At 41.4% G+C, this 19,847-nt stretch overlaps 1 protein-coding gene across 2 annotated transcripts in view; it reads right to left on the bottom strand.

Annotated features, from left to right (window-relative positions):
- The window catches only part of unc5b (unc-5 netrin receptor B), a 314,621-nt gene that overhangs the window by 99,727 nt on the left and 195,047 nt on the right, over positions 1-19,847 (bottom strand). Inside the window, exon 2 of one of the 2 annotated variants that reach the window (XM_059946444.1) lies at positions 2,509-2,598. The exons of the other annotated variant lie outside the window; for it this stretch is intronic. The gene's annotated coding sequence lies outside the window, so the exon portion shown is untranslated. The remainder of the gene's footprint in view (positions 1-2,508; positions 2,599-19,847) is intronic. 2 annotated transcript variants of the gene reach the window in all.

The raw sequence follows: 19,847 nt of genomic DNA, 5'->3' as shown, positions 1-19,847 counted from the left end.
AATAAATTACACTCTTGCTGGGATGGAGTATGCATCTGAAATGTATGGTGCACTTGGCAGGACATTTTCCTCAAACAATTGGTTTTGGGTGGTCTGCAAAGGCTGGATTTTGAAAAGGCAGTGTCACGGGGTGACAGGCTCAATGAGCTGAAGCAGGAGTGAGGATGGAAGGTTATAAAAGTGCACCAGTCTTGAAGGAAGGCAAATCGGGACTTGCTGACAAGAACAGGCTACTAAGATTCTTGCAGCAGGATTGAAACAGCTTGGATAAAAACACATGGCATTCAATGCATAGACCACCCCCTCCCCCCCCCCACACACACACACACACACACACACTTCATCCAACACCCACTCACTGACACCACCTTGAAGAGAATGTTCCGACTTCGAGATCACTAGTCATGCGTATGCTCCACATGAAAATCTGAAAATCTTCTCTCCAGTTAACTACTTTTAACCTATCTACATTTCACTTTCTACCTTCAGCACTATGCCAGGTTACATAAAAATATAACTGTTACTTTCCTTAACCACTCTTTGTGGGAGCAGACTCTGTGTTCTTTCCATTCTCTGAGTAAAGGCACTTCTCCCAAATTCCCTGCTGGAGTTATTAATAACCATGTTATGTAGAGGATCTTGTTTCTGAACTCCCTAATGAGTGAAGATTAAGCCCCTTCTTAATCCTGAGGCCCTGCACTCATTCTTTGTATTTCTAGAGAGTGGAGGCATAGACTATCCTGACAGATTTAACCTCCCAGTTCAGGCAACTGCTGTTGGCAGCAAAGACTTTTTGGCCCATCTAGTCTATTCCATGCAGTTACAATTGTGGTTCATGGTAACATGAGCTCTCTATCCTTTAATCCCCTCCAAATCCATCGACAAGGGATGTTTAATGATAAACTTTCACTACAAGCCTGCAGACTGCCACAACTATATTCCTTCTCAGCCTGCCTACGGTAAAGATGTCATTCAAAAATAAAGATATGCCTTTTCCCCAACAATGGCAAGAGACGCATCACCTGTTTTTTTTTTAACTCTTCCCTTTACACCGACCAGTGAATGAAACAGTCTGTCCAGGATAAGCAGAAAATCACTGAGGTTGCTTCTAATCTATTGTGTTCAGTGCTCTAGAACAGCACCTGAGACAAGGTATGTGGAACAGATGAACACTATCCTTTCAGAGCTGATGAGATTACAAGATATTTGATAGAGCTGTTCAAAATCATGAAAGATTTTTATAGAGTAAATAATAAAAACTGTTTACAGTAGGAAAACTGGTAATGAAAGATTTAAGGTGACAGAACGAGCGGAAAGATATTTCTTATACAGTCAGTTGTCACAGTTTGAAATACACTCTTGATAAAGTGATAAACTTGAATTTCATAAAACTGGATGAAGTAGATTAAACAACAACTTTCAAATGGGAATTGGTTTAAAAGCATTGCTGTTAAATGGGAAATGATTGAAGGTTCATTAACAAAATACTAGCACAAGGATAATGGGCTGAACAGCCTCCTTTGGCACGCTCTCACTACTGCCGTGCTGTTACATATAAAAGATGGAGCTGGTGGTTAATTTCACTGACCCCACCAATGAATGGAGAAGCTAATAAGTGGGTTGCAGTTTCAATGTGACTTGCTACTTGGACCTTGGTTACAGGAAGTCAATTAAATGCCAGGTTCTTTGTCAATTGGATTAAAGCTCATGAATAAATGAAGAATAAATAATCCTTCAGTCTATTTAAGTGACAGGATAAATTCTGCTAACAGATCTTGCAGTATTGACAAGCTATGGAGTTCAGGGCATCTGAATCGTGTCTGGGAGCAGACAGCCTCATGAGTAACATCTGCCACAAATAACCTCTCTCCAGTTAGCTGCCAGCTATCAGATTCACCAGTGAAACAGAGGTGTTCTGTGAGAGTGGAAAGAAAGTCTGAGTTTGTTTTTGTGTTGTACCCTTTATAACTTCAGGAGGTCAAAACGTGCTTTACAGCCATTGGGAGGCTTGGGGTGTTGAAAGCAATGCAAGTGAAATGACTAATTTCTATATTACAATCCAAATCAGGTCTACCATCACTGACATAGTTCATGAAATATGTTGTTTTGTTGCAGCAATACAGTGCAAACCCCAAGAAATTAAATTGCAATAAAAATAAAATAGGGAAAGAGTGGCAAAAGAGGAATAGTGAGGTATACAGCAAGGTTTATAAACAGCACTGTAAAAATAGCCAGCCATTCTGTTTTACTGATGTTCGTTGAGGGATACAGAAGTTGTGTAGGCAGAAGGAATTAGTTTAGTGGAGGTATATCGTAACTAATTTAATTTTAGTGACCAAACGACCTGTACCTGTGCAGTACGATTCTATAATCTATTAATATCAACCAGAGCACTGGTGCTTACTTCTTGGTTCTTGGAAAAACTTCAGCCTACGCGTGAGAGGGAAAGCTGACTCTTGATTTAATGCCGCATCAAGAAGACTGCAACTTTTATAGTTGGGTACTTACTTCTCAATAATCTCAGTTGTCCATGCCTCTGGTATTTGAACACAGAGTCACCAACTCAGAGACATGAAGGCTGTCAGTTGGCACCTTGCACTGCAAAGTGGAAAGCAGACATTTTTATTTTTATTTGCACAGTTCCTCTTCTTTTGCAAATTGGTTGTTTGTCTGTATGTATAGTTCTTCATAAATACTCTTATTATTTTTTTTACTTACTTATTTTTTATGTTATTTTACTGTAAATGCCTGCAAGAAGATGAACCTCAGGGTTGTATATGGTGATATATACACACTTTGATAATAAATTAATTTTGACTTTAGCTTCTTGATTCCAGACACAAAATGAGGATGCAGAGTCACCCTGAATCCAAACAAGCAGTCAACAAAAATTAGAAATTGATGTGGGAAAGGAATATGCAACAGTAACACACAGGAACAAGGCCTTTGAACATCGACATCTGTGCTGACCAGGATATCAACTTAAACTAACTCTACTTCCATGCATCTGATCCATATCCCTCCATTCCCTGCATCTTCATGCTCTTGCCTAAAAGGCATCTATTAAACAGAGTTAATGTTAGAATTGATAAAGGAACCCTGAAACACTAACTCTTGTTTCTCTTCCCACGGAAGCAGCCGGACTGGCTGATTATTTCCCATTTTCCTCTTTTCATTTCAGATTTCCACCATCCTCAGGGTTTTTTCCTGATTTGCTTTCGCACAGCCTCTGTGTGGTCACGCAAAATTGTTGAAAGATATAATCCAATCGTGGCTTAACTATCAACTTGTGTTCGCTGTTTTGTATCAGACCATTTCCCTGTGATGCTTACAGAGTGTAACTCACTCAGAAACTGATTCCAACAGACCTGCACGGGCAGAATCAGTTCAGGTTGGTTTACGGTAATCTTTCCTGACTGATAATATCAAGGTTATAGTTAGGTCAATGCTAGAATCAATTTAAATCTATCACAGCCTGAACATGGAAAAAGAATTAACATCCCTGCAAAGAGGAATGTGTTACTTAGTCACACACCACTGAACCATTGTATCTTTCTAGTGCAATTAATACTATTTCAACCATATCTGGTGCCTTCACCTTTACTGGGACTGAGCAACTCAGCAACACACAAACAGCCATTCTGTCTAACTGGTCTACATTAGTGTTAATTCACCTTATAATCTCAACTACTCCCATGGGAGTGAGTTCCACATTACAGGCTATCATTGGGTCATAAATGCGCCCCATTTGTACAAACATTCATAAGTTGATTTTGCCCATGAGTTGGAAAATATACAACAATGTCCTGCTATGGTAACCATAGCTCTGTAGCATTGTAATGAATGGAATCAAAAACACATAGGACTGGTAAGGATTAACAATAACTATGCTGCCAGAGGAAACGAATCTTGCCATTTGGTAGGAATGAACATATGTATGTACACTGCACTTTTGAATTTAATATTATGACACCTCATTTGTATGTACCAGTGTCCATAAGTTGGGGGGAGGGATACCTGTCTCTGAATACCAATGCTTCTCCTGAACATCTCTTCTTCAATTTTAGAAGTGATCGTTACTTAGGGATACCTGTGTCTGAATACCAACGCTTCTCCTGAACAGTTCTTCAAATTTGGAGCTGAGCATTTTATATTGCGAGCCTCCACCTAATGATCTTTTGGAGTCTTTAAATCATCTGAATCAGGACGTCCTCTCAGTCTTTGGTTTTCTGAAGAGTGTCTGTTGTCTTTCCTGGAAGTTCTACTACTCTCTTCTGTACTTTCTATCAATCTTTGTTGTTCATTGTCCTGTGCCTCTCACCCTAACTTGTTGAATGAATACAAAATAAGGGAAACATTTTGGGTCTCTTCTGGCTCAGCAATTCTCCCTTGATGTCTACTAATGGTGAAAAATGTCATACAGAGAGGGAGCCATGGTTAATCCATACACATCTGGGAACTTTTATCATTGAGTGTGTCTGGAATCCTGCTGGTATTAACTACAAGAACCACTGTGTTAAAGTCACCTTTACTGACTATGGGTCAGAGCATGCCTGTTGTAATCTTCCATACAACACACACTCTGTTTTGCTTGAATTTCCAGCATCTGCAGATTTCCTCGTGTTTGTAATCTTCCATATTTCCTTTTGACCCAGGAGGCCAGTTCTGGCCATTGTATTCCTGGCTAATCCTCCCTGTCACAAATTCTTCTCACAAACACCATCTATTTCTCCTGGATCCCACCACCAGATCTACATGAGAGCAAGTGTCCAATTAACCTAAGAAAATTCTCCAGTGAGCAGTTATAACTACTCAATGCACCACTGGCACCAGCCTACCAGATATCAAGTTCATATACACAGAAAGGTGCCAGAAAAGGGCCAGTAACATCATGAAGGAACCCACTCACCTGGCTCATGGACTCTTTGTCACACTCCCATTCAGAAGGAGGCTATGCAGCATCTATTGGACTCAGATCCAGTTACTTTCCCCAAGCAGTAAGGTTAATCAACACCTCCGCCTCCCATCACTAACTCCACCACTACTTGATTATTTCCCATCAGTCACCTCATGTACATCCTAGCATCAGTTCATGGACATACAATCAATCTACGTATAGAAGCTATCTTACGTATTTATATTTATTGTGTGCATTTTGATTATTGTTATCGTGTTCTTTATAGCTTGTGTTTTTTTTTGTGCTGCACTGGATACAGAGTAACAACTAATTTGTTCTCCTTACACTTGTGTACAGGAAATTACATTACACAAATGGGAATTTTGAATCAACTTGCACATCTTTGGGATGAGCGAGGAAACTGGAGCATCCAGTGTGATCTCCACACAGGGAGCACAGGAGCTCAGGATTGAACCTGGGTGACTGGAGCCCTGAGGGAGCAGCTCTACCAGCTGAATGGCAGCCCAAGTGGGAGACCACAGAATTCACTCGGAATACCATTTCCACTTACACCACAGAATTCATTCGGAATACCATTTTCATTTACACCTCTCTGTAGCCCCTCCGTACCATTGCTTGGGAGGACCAACTAGGAGACTTGTCCTCTTCCCGCTTTCCTTATGCCTGGGGTCATTACTCAGCTGTGTACTGCCTGTTATAGCAAGGACATACCTTCCACCTCTCCTTCTCCACCAACACGCCCCCCCCCCCCACAAACACGCACGCATGCACGCACACACAGACACTCACTCACACTCCCTCATTGGGTGATTTGAACAAGTGAAGGCTTTTTCTCATTGACTCTTGAGCTTTCCTAATTATTCAACAAAAAGTACGAGGACCACATAGGTGGTGACTTTTAAAACATTTACTTACTTATTTAGAAATGCAGCACAATAACAGGTTCCTCCAGCCTAATGGATCCACGTTGCCTAGTTACACTCAGGAAACCCATGAGGTCATGAGGAGAATGTACAAACTCCTTACAGACGGCAGCAGAATTAACCTGAGTTGCTGTTGCTGCAATAGCATTACACCAACTGCTATACTACCATACCACCCCAAAAAATGACTTGGAAGTAATTTTTTTTGCCTGTAATTGGGATGTCCAGCTATTCATGAAAGGCACTATATAAATCTGAGCCTTTCTTTCACATAAGATTCAAAAATTGCTCTGGAGTTGCTGAAATAATGCATAATATCTTCTGTCAAATTACCTCCTTCTACCAGCTTTTCCATCAGCCTTGGTTTCCAACAAAGACCAGGTGCTTCAGTCCAATAGTCTGAACCCACCATGATCACAATCCAAACTATTCCAATCTGCCTGGATATGGTGTATATCCTTCCAGCTCTTGCCTGCAATGTGCTGCCTTATTGACTCTAAATGCTCCTATTGTGACTGAATACACTGCTGCCCCTGGCAGTCTGTTTGACCAGTCATTCTAGTCAAGAATTTGGGGGTGAGTTGAAGCAGGTGCAAATTTGTTTGGAACTTATATTCAAGAAACTATGGTACCTTATGTTTCCCAAGCGGATCAGCCTAGAATTGAAAAGGTTTGAAGTGGCGAATTTTCCTTGCTGATCTGTGAAAAATCCCTCTCTGCTGAAGCGGTGTGAATAATTTACACTTACATGACCTTGCTTTCTTTTTCCTGCTCTTGTTCAGTAAAAAGAAAACATAAATTGTAGAAATTTTGTGCTATTGGGCAAATAGTGATTATTGATCAGGACAACCGAGGCCAAATGTTAATGTCAGCTCCCCCACAACGTAAGCAATGAAATGTGGACCACTCATCCAAATCATTGACCTTTCACAGTGAACAGAGGGAAAGGGGGACAGTTCTAACGTACACACCATCTCCATCAGACCTTCTACAACAACTGAGAGCAATCACACTCAGTGGCGACTTTATTAGTTACCTCCTGTATCGAATAAAGTGATCACTGGGTATATGTTTGTGGTCTTCTGCTTCAAGATTTGACATGTTGTGTGTCAGGAATGCTCTTCTGTACACCACTATGGTAATGTGTGGTTATCTGAGTTACTGTCCGCCTTCCTGTCAGCTTGAACCAGTCTGGCCATTCTCTTCTGACCTCTCCCACAAGACATTTTTGCCCACAGAACAGCTGCTCACTGGAGTTTTCTTGTTTTCCGCAACCGTCTCTGTAAACCCTAGAGACTGATTTGTGTGAAAATCCCAGGAGACCAGTAGTTTCGAGGATACTCAGACCACCCCATCTGGCACCAACAATCATTCCATGGTCAAAGTCACTGACGTCATATTTCTTCCCCATTTGAGGAAATATCAGGCATGATAGACAAAGGAGAATTAGTGTATGTGTTTTACTTGGACTTTCAGAAGGCATTTGACAAGGTGCCCCACTGACGGTACTTAATAAGATGACAGCCTATGGAATGTCAGGGAAGATACTAACATGGTTCGAAGATTGATTGGCAGGAGGCAGGGTCGGAATAAAGGGGGCCTGCTCTGGTTGGCATTACGACAAGTTGTATTACACAGGGTTCAGTATTGGATCACTTTATATGTCAATAATTTCGATGACTGAGTTTCTGACTTTGTGGTCTAGTATTTAGATGATACAAAGGCAGGTGATAGGGCAGGTGGTGTTGAGGAAGCAGGGAGTCTGTTGAAAGACTTGGACAGATTGGGAGAATGGGTGAAGAAGCAGAAGATGGAATATGCTTTAGGGAAGTGTATGATCATGCATTTTATGAGAAGGAATGGAGATGTAGCCTATTTTCTAAATGGGGAGAAGATTCAAAAATCAGAGGTACCAAAGGATTTGGGAGTCCTTGTGCAGGATTCCCAGAAGGCTAACTTGCAAGTAAAGAATACAAATGCAATGTTATCATTCATTTTGACAGAAATTGAATATAAGAGCAAGGATGTGATGCTGAGGCTTTATAAGGCATTGGTCAGACTGCACTTGGAGTATTGTGAGCAGTTTTGGGCTCCTTATTTAAGAAAAGCTGTGCTGACATCGGAGAGGATCCAGAGGAGGTTCATGAGAATGATTCCAGGGACGAAAGGTTAATACATGAGCAGTGTTTGAGGGCTCTGGGCCTATACTTGCTGGAGTTTAGAAGAATGAGAAAGGCTCTCATTCAAGCCAATCAAATATTGAAAGATCAGCACAGGCTAGATGCAGAGAAGATATTTCTTGTCATGGGTGAGTCTGGGACCAGAGGGCACAACCTTAGAACAGAGGGACGTCCATTTAGAAAAAAGATTTATTTAGTCAGAAGGTGGTGAATCTGTGGGACTCATTGTCTAGATGGCTGTAGAGAACAAATCACTGACCATAGTTGAAGGAGGGGTTGATAGACTTTTGGTTAGTCAGGGCATCAAGGGTTACAGGGATAAAGCAGGAGAATGGGTTTGAGAAGGATAATAAGTCAGCCATGATGGAATGCCTGGGCAGACAGGATGGGCCGAGTGGACTAATTCTGCTCTTATGTCTTATGGTCTCACGATCTTACTCTGATGTTTAGTCTGAACAGCAACCAAACCAGTTGACCATGTCTGCATGCTTTTATGCACTGAGTTGCTACCACATGACTGGCTAATTAGATAATTGCATTAACGAGCAGGTGTATAGGTGTAACTAATAAAGTGGCCACTGAGTGTAGATCCGTGGACATAAAGAGGCGGCACAGGGTGAATGTGTGGCGACACATTGCGGCTGCCCTCAGCATATCCTTGGGTGTATGGGTTATAAAGCAAAATGGTGCATTTCACTGTATGTTTCAATGTACGTGATAAGTAAATAAATCTGAATCTGACACGCTAACGACTGCTCATTTCCTTCTGCAGGCATTTCCATCAGAAGTTTATATGTTGCAACAGAAACAAGCCATTCAACCCACTGAGTCTATGCTGACTATCACCACTCATTTACACAAATGCTACATTAATCCTACTTCATTCTCCCCACATTGCCATCAACTCCCCCTAGATTCCACCAACCACCTACACACTACACACGAGGGGTAATTCACAGTAGCCAGTTAACCTACCACCCTTCACAGGATGTGGGAGGAAGCCAGCCCATCGAGAAGAGAATATAGAAATTCCACACAGAGAGTACTGAAGGTCAGGCTTGAACATGGGTCACTGGTGCTTGAGCTAGTGATTTAGAAGTATGATGTGAAATAAAAGGAGATAGTACTTTTGAAAAAGAAGACTTTTTTTTCAGTGGCACAAAAAGTGCTGGAGGAACTCAGCAGGTCAGATCTGCAGTGATCAAACCTCACAGCAGAAGAAGCTTAAGGAGTGGAATGGCCTCCCATCTTGTTTATGGTCTTCCTCGATCTTGCAACATTTCCACAACTGACAGAAGGTCATGGGGCTGAAATATCACCTCTGTTTTCTTTTCTTCTGATGCTGCCTGACCTGCTGTGCATTTTCTCGTCTTGTCTCAACTTGAACATAGAACAGTACAGCTCAGGAACAGGTCTTTCAGCCCACTATGTTGTGACGAGCCAATTAAATCAGTAATCAAATGGCTAATCACAGTATCCATATCCTTCCATTTTACTCACATTCATTTGCCTATCTAAAATTATCTTAAAAATCCATCCCTAATGTATTTGTCTCTACTGCCATCTGAAATATGCATTTCAGGCATCTCAGAATCAGAATCAAAATCAGGTTTATCACCAGCAGGTGTTGTGAAATTTGTTACGTTAGCAGCAGCAGTTCAATGCAATAAATAATGAAAAAGAAGAGGACAAAATAAACAAACAAACAAACAAACAAACAAACAAATAAATAATTAAATAAGTTGATCAATTACAGTATATGAATATTGAATGGATTAAAAATCGTGCAAAACACAGAAATAAAATATATTTGAAAAGTGAGATAGCGTTCATGGGTTCAATGTCCATTTAGGAATCGGATGGCAGAGGGGAAGAAGCTGTTCCTGAATCGCTCTGTGGGTGCCTTCAGGCTTCTGTACCTCCAACCTGGTAACAATGACAAAAGGGCATGCCCTGGGTGCGGGGGGTTTTTAATAATGGACGCTGCCTTTCTGAGACACCGCTCCTTGAAGATGTCCTGGGTACTTTGTAGGCTAGTACCCAAGATGGAGCCAATTAAATTTACAACCCTCTGCATCTTCTTTTAGTCCTGTGCAGTAGCCCCACATACCAGACAGTAATGCAGCTGTCAGAATGTTCTCCATGGTACAACTATAGAAGTTTTTGAGCATATTTGTTGACATACCAAATCTCTTCAAACTTTTAATGAAGTGTCTGTGTAAAAAAAAACTTTCCCCTCACATCTCCTTTGAACTTAAGTGCATGCCCTCTGGTATTAGACATTTCAACCCTGGGAAAAAGATACTGTCTGCCTACTCTATCTATACCTCTCGTAATTGAAACTGTCCCGTATTACGGTAGTATTTACTTAATATGGAATCCCAGAGTGCTGCCTGAGAGGCAGCAGTGTTTAAACAGTATGGAAAGTATTGACAATGAAGAATGTAAAGGCATTGAATGGTTTATTCTCGTAAATATTTTTGTTTTATTGTGAATGAAGTTTATTTTGTTAATTTAAAAATAAACCTCTCCTGTATACTTTTTGCTGTAGAACAGCACAGTGCATTCTCTGCAATGAACTATTACACAGCAGCTAGAACCCAAACCCTGGTGTCCTTGTTTAAAAAGTTATGGACTATGCACTCGCAATGAGAGAGTGCTGGGCAACTCCTACCTATTAGATTTGAAGCTGAGGCATCCCTTGCCTTCTCCGGTGGATTCAAAAGATCTCATGGAAGGGCTTGGGAAGTTGTTTCCATGTCCTGGTTAACATTTATCCCAATCAGGAAAAGACAGATTATTTGATAACATCACAAAGCTATTTGTGGAAACTTGCTGCATGCAACTTGGCTGCAGTGATTCGCTGGCTACAAAGTACCAGAGATCCTCAGTGCCGTGATCGTAATACAATATTTTCTTTCAGAAGAACCCCACAGCAATTCTGTTCCCTGCTAGCTTTGGAACAACTGAAATGCTATATCATATAATCCATTCAAAAGTGGAACTTGGCCAAAAGAATGTGGCTGCAGATACCAGCAGTGATATATAACTGAAATTTATTTTGAAGTGTCCGATTGCTTGCTGTAAATTATTCCTATTTATCTTAGATTTCCATGGCTTCCTGTGTATTCTCAGTACTGTAGCTGTTAAGTTAGACCCTTGTTTACATTGCAAGTTGAATAAAATTAGACTGGATCTTGGAACTGGGCTGTCTGGCTCTGCTGTGTTTATGTCCGTATCATATTTATAACAAAACTCAATGTCCTTCAGTGCGAGGTGAAATGAGAGGCTACTATCACATCAATATACAGTTTATACAGGGTGCTCCATCTCGTAAATATTTGATTCCCTCATTGCCAAAGTACATGCCAAGTCTGAGAACCTTTCAGGGGACACATCAGCTCGGAGCAAGTCTTGAAACATCTGAATGACACACTTTCCTTCACAAGCTTTCCTGTCATCCATCTGTTCTCTTGCACCCCACAAGCAATCTGTGACTAGAGATACAGGGATAAAATCAGGACATTGCCAAGCACGGCAAAAATTAATCTTTTTTTGCATTTATTCATGGGATATAGACATGGGACAAAGCAGAATAATAGTTCAGCATGGACTAGATCGGCCGAAAGGCCTGTTTTTGCGCTGTAGTGCTCTATGACTCTATGTGCCAGAATTTAGCATCTATTTCTATTAGCCCTCAAACTGAGCAGGTAATTAGAGTCAATTTCATTAGTGCATTGAAGGTCACACTTTGACCATAAATTTTTGCTAGGGATCAGTAAATCTGATGGAATTTTACTAAAATCCAGCCGGTTTCGCGGCCACAATTACTGAGCCAAGCTTATAATTTTAAAAATCAGGTTTATTTAATTACTGGAATTTAAATTCCCCAGCTGTAATGGTGAGATTCGAACTCATGTCTCAAGGTCAATGGTCCAGAACTCTGAGCTATTCCAGTAATTTAACCATTAGATTGCCTCACCCCAGTGAAGGCCAGTGTAGGTGAATGAACAGTGAGCTTGGGGGAACCAGAGAAACACCATCCCTGCCCTCATTAGGTCTAACTCCAATATACCACATCCAATATCATGTGATAGCACCTACCACATTGATTGGAAAGGGATCACATTTCTAAAGTCTCCAATTTTTGATAGATTTTTTTCTGTTATATCAAAACAAGCCACTTTTGCCTGCCATTATTTTATATTTTGCTTTATCTTGTATTGTCAGACTTAAAAAGTCACACAGCGTGGAAACAGGCCTGTTGGCCTACCAAGATGCCACAACCTCATAATTAATAAACAGACTGAAAAGTTTAATCTGGCTTTAACTGCCCCTACCTGTCATAGCCTATCAGTGAAATTTCCCTACCTACCTGTCATCCAGTCATAGCCTATCAGTGAAATCTTCTTTGTTTCACCTTCTCTGCCACTTGCTTCCTTTTCTCCGGGACCTGAAATCTCGGTTGTGTCTCACTCCACAGATGCTGCCTGATCTGCTAGGCATTTCTAGAACTCTCTGTTCAGTTCACCCTTCACTGCCCTAACTGGATGCTTTGACAACAGAGATTAAGCAATATTGATTCCTCTCCTCTCACCAGCTCCTTCACCATCATACTTGGGAATCTATTCCAATTGTCTTGGAATCTCCAACTGTTAATAAAAAAGCTACTTTTGTAGGTGACAAGGTCACCGATGTTGAAGCTGCACGTGCTCCTCACTTGAGCCTGCACAGTATAGCTTTAACCTTGAGTGTGCCCCCTATCCAGGCCCTGTGTGGTTTCTTTTAGGCCCTCACACCCAAATTCAGGCCAACTAATCTGGACCAGAACTCTGGAATTTCAAGCCGCTGAGCCTAACTGTTGTGCACAAACAAACAATTAGTTTGCATATTGGAGCCTGAAAGATGGAAGGGCTCAGTCCAGCTCCCAAGGGAAGTCCCAAGGTTAGATTTCCTTTGGATTCTGTTGGTGAGAGTGGAGTTAAGGTGGCGCCCAATGGCTGCTTCTTAGAGCTCATCTGCAGAAACAGCTTCAACTCCTCTCTGTAATGTCCCTTGTTTCCTTTTCAACTTCACTGAGGATGAGCTTCTGTCCCTGGAGCTCGCTGGCCGACCGATTTCCAACATTGTCCTGTGCAGCTCGGAATGTGACGCCTCTGGGGTGCAGCTGTGTGTGTGACCAATTCCAGGCCACCGCTGCTGACTAAGGAGTCGCAGGAGATGGAGCATCACAGTTTCACTATGGTGGACGTATGAACAGAGGTTGCATTCTTCCTTTCTCTTGTTTGGTGGGACAGCTTGCAGCCGGTTCTTGAGTCGGTAGATCTCAGAGGAAAAAGCGATGTGGCAGACTGTAACATTGTAACAGCAACTGTCCCGCTCCCCTTTTGCGGTGAATATGGGTGAAATCTCTTTGTCCCTTTTGCTAGTGAGAAAAAGGGGAGCTGGTGACCCGTTGAACTGTCAGGTAAACAATAGTTTTGTTGACTGCAGATCAAGGTCTCTCTTTGGGTGCTTTGTTGTTGCTTGGTGGGTGGCGTGGGCTGAGACGGACAGGGAGGAGGTTAATGCATTAATGCTTGCTGCTGCTTGCGCAGGGGAGGGGGTGAGAAGAGCCTTGGAGCTCTAACGTTTTCCTGTTTATTCTCTTGCGGCTCTTCTGCTTTTTGTGGAAGTCTGTGAAGTATTTCAGGTTATGTGCGGCATATAATTCTCTGATTATAAATGGGACCCATTTGAATTCAAGACAAGAATGGAAGGATGTCATCCCACTGAAGCAGCAATCAGCTGACACCAGAAATGGCTTTCGAAGACTTTGGATGAAGCACATGCAGCTGCCACCTGGAAGGGTAAGGAAGACAGGTGCATGGAAAAACCACTTGTCTGTTCCCCTTGAAGTTGTACACCATTCTGAAATGGGAACACTGCCAATTCTTCATCATCTTTGGAACACTCTATCTGGTCTGTATTTTGCAAGTACAGGGACACATGGAAATCAACCTCATGCTAATTCTCCCAGTTGGAATCTCCCAGCTGGAAATAATAACAATAATGTTTTATGATATTCATTAATGACTAGATTCAGTATAAATTCCATTAATTAAATTATGGGTAGTGCTAAGGTGATAATTAAAAGAAATTAAAAATATATTGCAAGTTTACATAGAGAGATACAATATGGGTAGCTATAAAAACACAAACACAAAATGCTGGAGGAACTCAGCAAGCCAGGCAGCATCTTTGGAAAAGAGTACAGTCAATGTTTCAGTCTGGGATCCTTCAACAGGGCTGGAGAGAAGAAGATGAGGAGTCAGAGTTAAAAGGTGGGGGGGGGGGGGAAGGGAGAAACATCGACAGTACTCATTTCCAAAGATGCTGCCTGCCCTGCTGAGTTCCTCCAGCATTTTGTGTGTGTTGTGCGGATTTCCAGCATCTGCAGATTTTCTCTTGCTAGCTATAAAAAAAACCTGTATGTTTCTGACACACGGAAATTGGATGACATGCTCATGAAGAGAACCCTTATGTAATCTGGGGATTACCTGTACTCCCACCAGAAGGACTAAAGCCATTTAACGAGAGGCGGTTCATTATCACTTTGTCAGGGGTCTTCAGGATGGGCATTACATTGTCACTGATGCCCAGGTCACAGAAGTGAAGTTAAAGTTCAAAATTCACAGTTAATTTATTATCAAAGTACATGTATGTCACCACATATACATCTCTGAGACTCCCTTTCTTGCAGGCATTCACAGTAGAACAAACAAGTACAATAGTATTGATGAAAACCTACACACAAAGACTGATAAACAACCAAAGTGCAAATGAACACAAGCAGCAAGTACAAAAAAAGCACTCAACAATAATAAATAACTAAATAATAATGGAAGTGAGTTCATAAGTTGTGGAATCAGTTCAGAGTTGGTTGAGGAGAGTAGAGTTATCCATGGTGTGTCAGGGGCCTGATGGTTGAAGGATAATAACTGTTCCTGAACTTGGTGGTGTGTGACCTAAGGCTACTGTACCTACTTCCCAATAACAGCAGCAAGAAGAGAATTGGAAGAACATGCCCTTGGTTTCAATGCAGCGATGCAGATTGAAGGCTCAGTACAGCAGTGGTCTTGCAACGAACGAGAGAAATATGCTCTGTCGACCATTGTGATAGAGGAATCACAACTATCAGAGGGAGACTGTGATTGGTGAGTGTAAGAGTCCAGAAGGGAGGGAGATGGAGACAGACAACAGTCTGGAAAAACACAACTGCCTCCAGCATCCTCTCTGGACTGTTGGTTCAACCGCACGGGACAGTGATTCCCAGCAGAGTTTGCACTTCTGCCAACAAAAGCAAACTGAATGTGCACATTCTGTACACATGCGGAAGAACCTAACACTAAGCTCTTTGTACGTCCATGCTGCATTTATCACCAATTTCCAGATCAGCCTAGAAATTGAAGTGATCCAGTAGAGGGGCTTTCGGGCATCAAGACCTTTTCTTGTGCTGTAGCACTCTGTGAATGATTACAGTCTCACCACACTTTACGTTGAATCATCACTACCATCTCTGCCCCAACTCTACAGCACAACCAAGAGGACTGGACTCCAAAGCGTAAACACAAGAACAGTTAAGATGAGAAACAGTCTCTTCCCTCAGGCCATTAGGCTTCTCAACTCCCTGCCGCATCACATTCAAAGTGTACCTGGTCAATCTGTTCTGCACCTTACAATGTTTAATTTATGCACTTTGGTTTGTCTATTTATGTGTAGTCCATCTGTAGATTTCATCCTTACTTTCATAAATTATTATGTGTTATGTGTCTGATGTATACTACAGTGCTTGGCACCCTGGTTTGGAGAATTATTGTCTCATTTGATGGTATATACGCATAGAGTTAAATTACAGCAAACTTGACTTGAGTTCCTGAGTATTAGGTTGAGAACACACCACGAGGGACTCAAACACTGGAAAAAGACCCATTAAAATGCCTTTGTCAAGGGTGCCAGTATCCCAAAGGAGATTCCTGTACCTCGGCTGAGTGTTGAACATCTGACAGTACCTAAACCTCAGCAAGCAGTTTTTAATTATCAATTCTCCATCTCTGTTACAAGAACATTTGACTTTAAAGACTAATGTATCTCCTGATTCTTTGTTTGTGAACTTGGAAGTATTTTTCCATTAAGGGAATTTCTACTCTGTGTGTTTCTCAGGAAATATTTCAAAGTCACTGATATAGATCTACCATGCTTCTCTGAAATCGTTGCTCCAAACTATGCAGACTAATACAACGTGGAAACAGGTCGGGGACAGAGAGCTGAGTGACTTTCTGTCCCACTTGACCAAATATTGGAAAGTCATCCCAAGCATCCTTTTTTTTGTTTCTCGGAAATCATCAGCAGAGGAAGCAAACAGAAATCCCAGGCTTCTTCCTGGTCTCCAAGAAGCTCACTGCATTAAGAGATCAGGCGGCTGTGTAAACACACAGCAGATGTGTCACATCAGCCTCACTTCTAAATGGTGGATGAGGAGCAGCACTCAGTCGCTGTGCCTGAACAAGTCAAATCCCACTTTAATTATTTGGGACTTTAGCAGCGTTCTGAGGGTTGCAGTTGAAAATTCCAGCTGTTTATAATTAGGATCACTGGCTCTGATTGGCTCAATAAATCAAATTTTATCTTTCCATGCCCGTATCTTTATTCTGACCGCTTACAGAGTAACAGAGCTGTCATAGAGCCATGGAGTTATATAGCATGGAAAAAGGCCCTTCTCCCCAATCCATCCATGGTGACCTTCCGAGCTAATCCAATGTGCTTGCATTTGGCCCATGACCCTCTAAACCTGTCCTATCCATGAACCTCTTTAAAATGTAACTATACCTATGAGTACCATTTCCTCTGGCAGCTTGCTCCACAAATCCACCATCTTCTGTGTGAAATTTTTTTCCCTCCAGTCCCCTTTAAATCAATCCCCTCTCCCTTTAATCCTATACACTGCAGTTTCAGACTTCTCTGCACAGGGAAAAAAAACTGTGGCCATTCACCTTGATTACGTCTTCACCCATTCAGCCCATTGGGAGTAAGCTAATCCAAATGTCAGTGGATGGCTGGATAATCAGATGTATATGTGAAGTTGCAGGGAAATATGGCGGGGCATAGGTGGCAAAAGGATTGGTGTATGCATTGCTGGATTAGGCATAATGGGCTGCATGTTCTCCTTTTTATGTCATGAAAAAAAGAGAAAAAAAATAAAATCAGATACACACAGCTGAATACAGGCCCTTTGACCCAAAGAGTCTGTACTGACCATTCAGACTAAATAAATTATATTCTCCAAATCTCCCATCAACTTTAACCATCAGACTCTTGCATAAAAGGGGACAACTACACTCAACTTCACTTGTTCCAACATTGAAATTTTCCCACAACCAATGATCTCACTTTCAAGGACTTTTGATCTAATTATCTCATGTTCTCATTATTTATTGCTATTTGTTTATATTTGCATTTGCACTGTGTCATCTTCTGCACTCTGGTTGATCTTTCATTGATCCTGTTGCTATTCTATAGATTTACTGAATATGTGTACAAGAAAATGAAACTCAGGGTTGTATGTGGTGACATATATGTACTCTGATCATAAAATTTTCTTTGAACTTCTTGCCAACTTCTTGCTCTATAACACCCCTGTACTTTCCTCTCTCTACTATTGCAGTGATGTCATAGAGATTAACTGTTATTTCCTAGGAACTCAGGAAAATCTTCAAAAGGTGGTGCTTAATAAAGCAGGTTCCAACATTAAGGGACCCACATCATCTGGCACTCTTCACAGTTGTACAATCAGGGAGGAGGTACGGGAGACTGAAGACACACACGCAATGATTCAGAAACAGCTGCTTCCACACCGCCATTAGACTTCTGGATGGTCCATGAAAATTACTTCACCCTTCCTCAATTGTACACTTTATGTATTTATTGCAGTTTTTGGTATTTTTTTAACGTACTGCCATAAAGCAACAAATTTCAGAGCATAAGTCAGTGATGTTAAACATGATTTTGAGAACCAGGGAGAGATGAAAACACTGGTTTGGAAAGCCCATACGTATTTTGAAGAAGGAGAGAAAGCAGGCCTGATGACTGGGTTGGCGACACCATTCACATTTGAAGTAACCTTTTTCTTTAAATTTCACTTGGTTTCTGGATAATGTTTCTTTTCCATACCATTTCATGACTAATTTACTTAGTTTGGTGCAACATTGTGGGCTGAGGGCCTGTTCCCATGCTGTACCATTTGATGTTTGCTCCCTTTTCCCTCCATTTTAACAGGTCAGACATTCAGGAGCCATTCAGCAGCCATTCAGCTGCCTACAAGTCACAAATTTCTGGGATCATTTTCCACTTGACAGACTGAAATGCCAAATCTAAAGGAATGCTGCAATTTCAGAGGTACTGTTTTTCACTAGACAGATGCAAAGTATAGGCTTCTGGATATTTCAAAGTTTAAGGTTCAACGTAAAATTTACTATCAGAGTACATACATGTCACCCTGAGATTCTTTTTCTGTAGGCATACTCAGCAAATCTATAGAATAGTAACTGTTAAACAGGATCAATGAACAACAAAATGTGCAAAAGCAAATGTAAACAAATAGCAATAAATAATGACTATGAAATAACAAGATAAAGAGTCCTTAAAGTGGGACCATTGGTTGTGGGAACACCAGAAATAGAATGAGTGTAGTTAACCCCTGTTGTTCAAGAGCCTGATGGTTGAGGGGTAGTAACTGTTCTTGAATCAGGTGGTGTGAGTCCTGAGCCACCTGTAGTTTCTAACTGATGGCAGCAGTGAGAAAAGAGCAGGGCCTGGACGGTGAGGATCTTTGATGATGGATGCTGCTTTTCTACGGCAACATTTCATATAGATGTTTGGGAGTCCTTTGCTTGTGATGTTCTGGGCTGAATCCACCATCTTTTGTATGATTTTCTGCTCAAAGAAATTGGTGTTCCCACACCAGGTCGTAATGCAGCCAGTCAGCACACTTTCCACCGAATGTCTATAGAAGTTTGCCAAGATTTTCGATGGCATGCTGAATCTCCGCAGACTCCTGAGGAAGTAGAGGAAGCTTTCGTGCTTTCTTTGCAATTATATTTATACGAATGGATTTCTTTAACCAGCTCCAAAACAGATGATTTGGTGATTACAACAGTAATTAGTGGGAGCTTCCTATGTGGGAAAATGACTGTTACATTAAAAAATTACACCAGTGACTTCACATCGATATTTCATTAGCTGAAAAATGCTTCATAAAAGTCATTGTGTGCAGTTTTTTTTTAAAGATTTTATTACATTTCTTTGTTATCCTGTGAATCCTGCAAGAAAATGAATCTCAGCATAGTATATAAAGACATATATATATACTTTGATAGTACCTTGACTTTGAACTTTGAACATAATGTAAGTTTGCCTTTTGCATATTTGTGTGTGTGAATGAGTGTGAGAGGGAAAGAGAGTGAGAAGTAGAAGTGAGTGAAAGCAGGGGAGGGGAGAGGGGAAGAAGAGAAGGGGGCAGGGGGAGAGGGTGAGTGTGGGAGAGGTGAAGGGCAGGCGTGTCTGTATTGGTGCGTTGATGGCTGTGTGCAAGGTGTGTGTGTGTGTGTGTGTGTGTGTGTGTGTGTGTGTGTGTGTGTGTGTGTGTGTGTGTGTGTGTGTGTGTGTGTGTGTGTGTGTGTGTGTGTAAAACAAAGTGTCTAAGGATGCATTTGCCTGATTCATCCTAAGATTCTGACTCACCCAGGCATGGCTTCTAGCATTTTCTCTTTTATTTCTGTATTACTCAAG

This window comes from Hypanus sabinus, chromosome 21, assembly GCF_030144855.1.
Source record: "Hypanus sabinus isolate sHypSab1 chromosome 21, sHypSab1.hap1, whole genome shotgun sequence".
Classification (NCBI taxonomy): Eukaryota; Metazoa; Chordata; class Chondrichthyes; order Myliobatiformes; family Dasyatidae; genus Hypanus; species Hypanus sabinus.
Note: the sequence above shows the minus strand (reverse complement) of the source record. Positions and strands in the feature narration are given on the sequence as shown.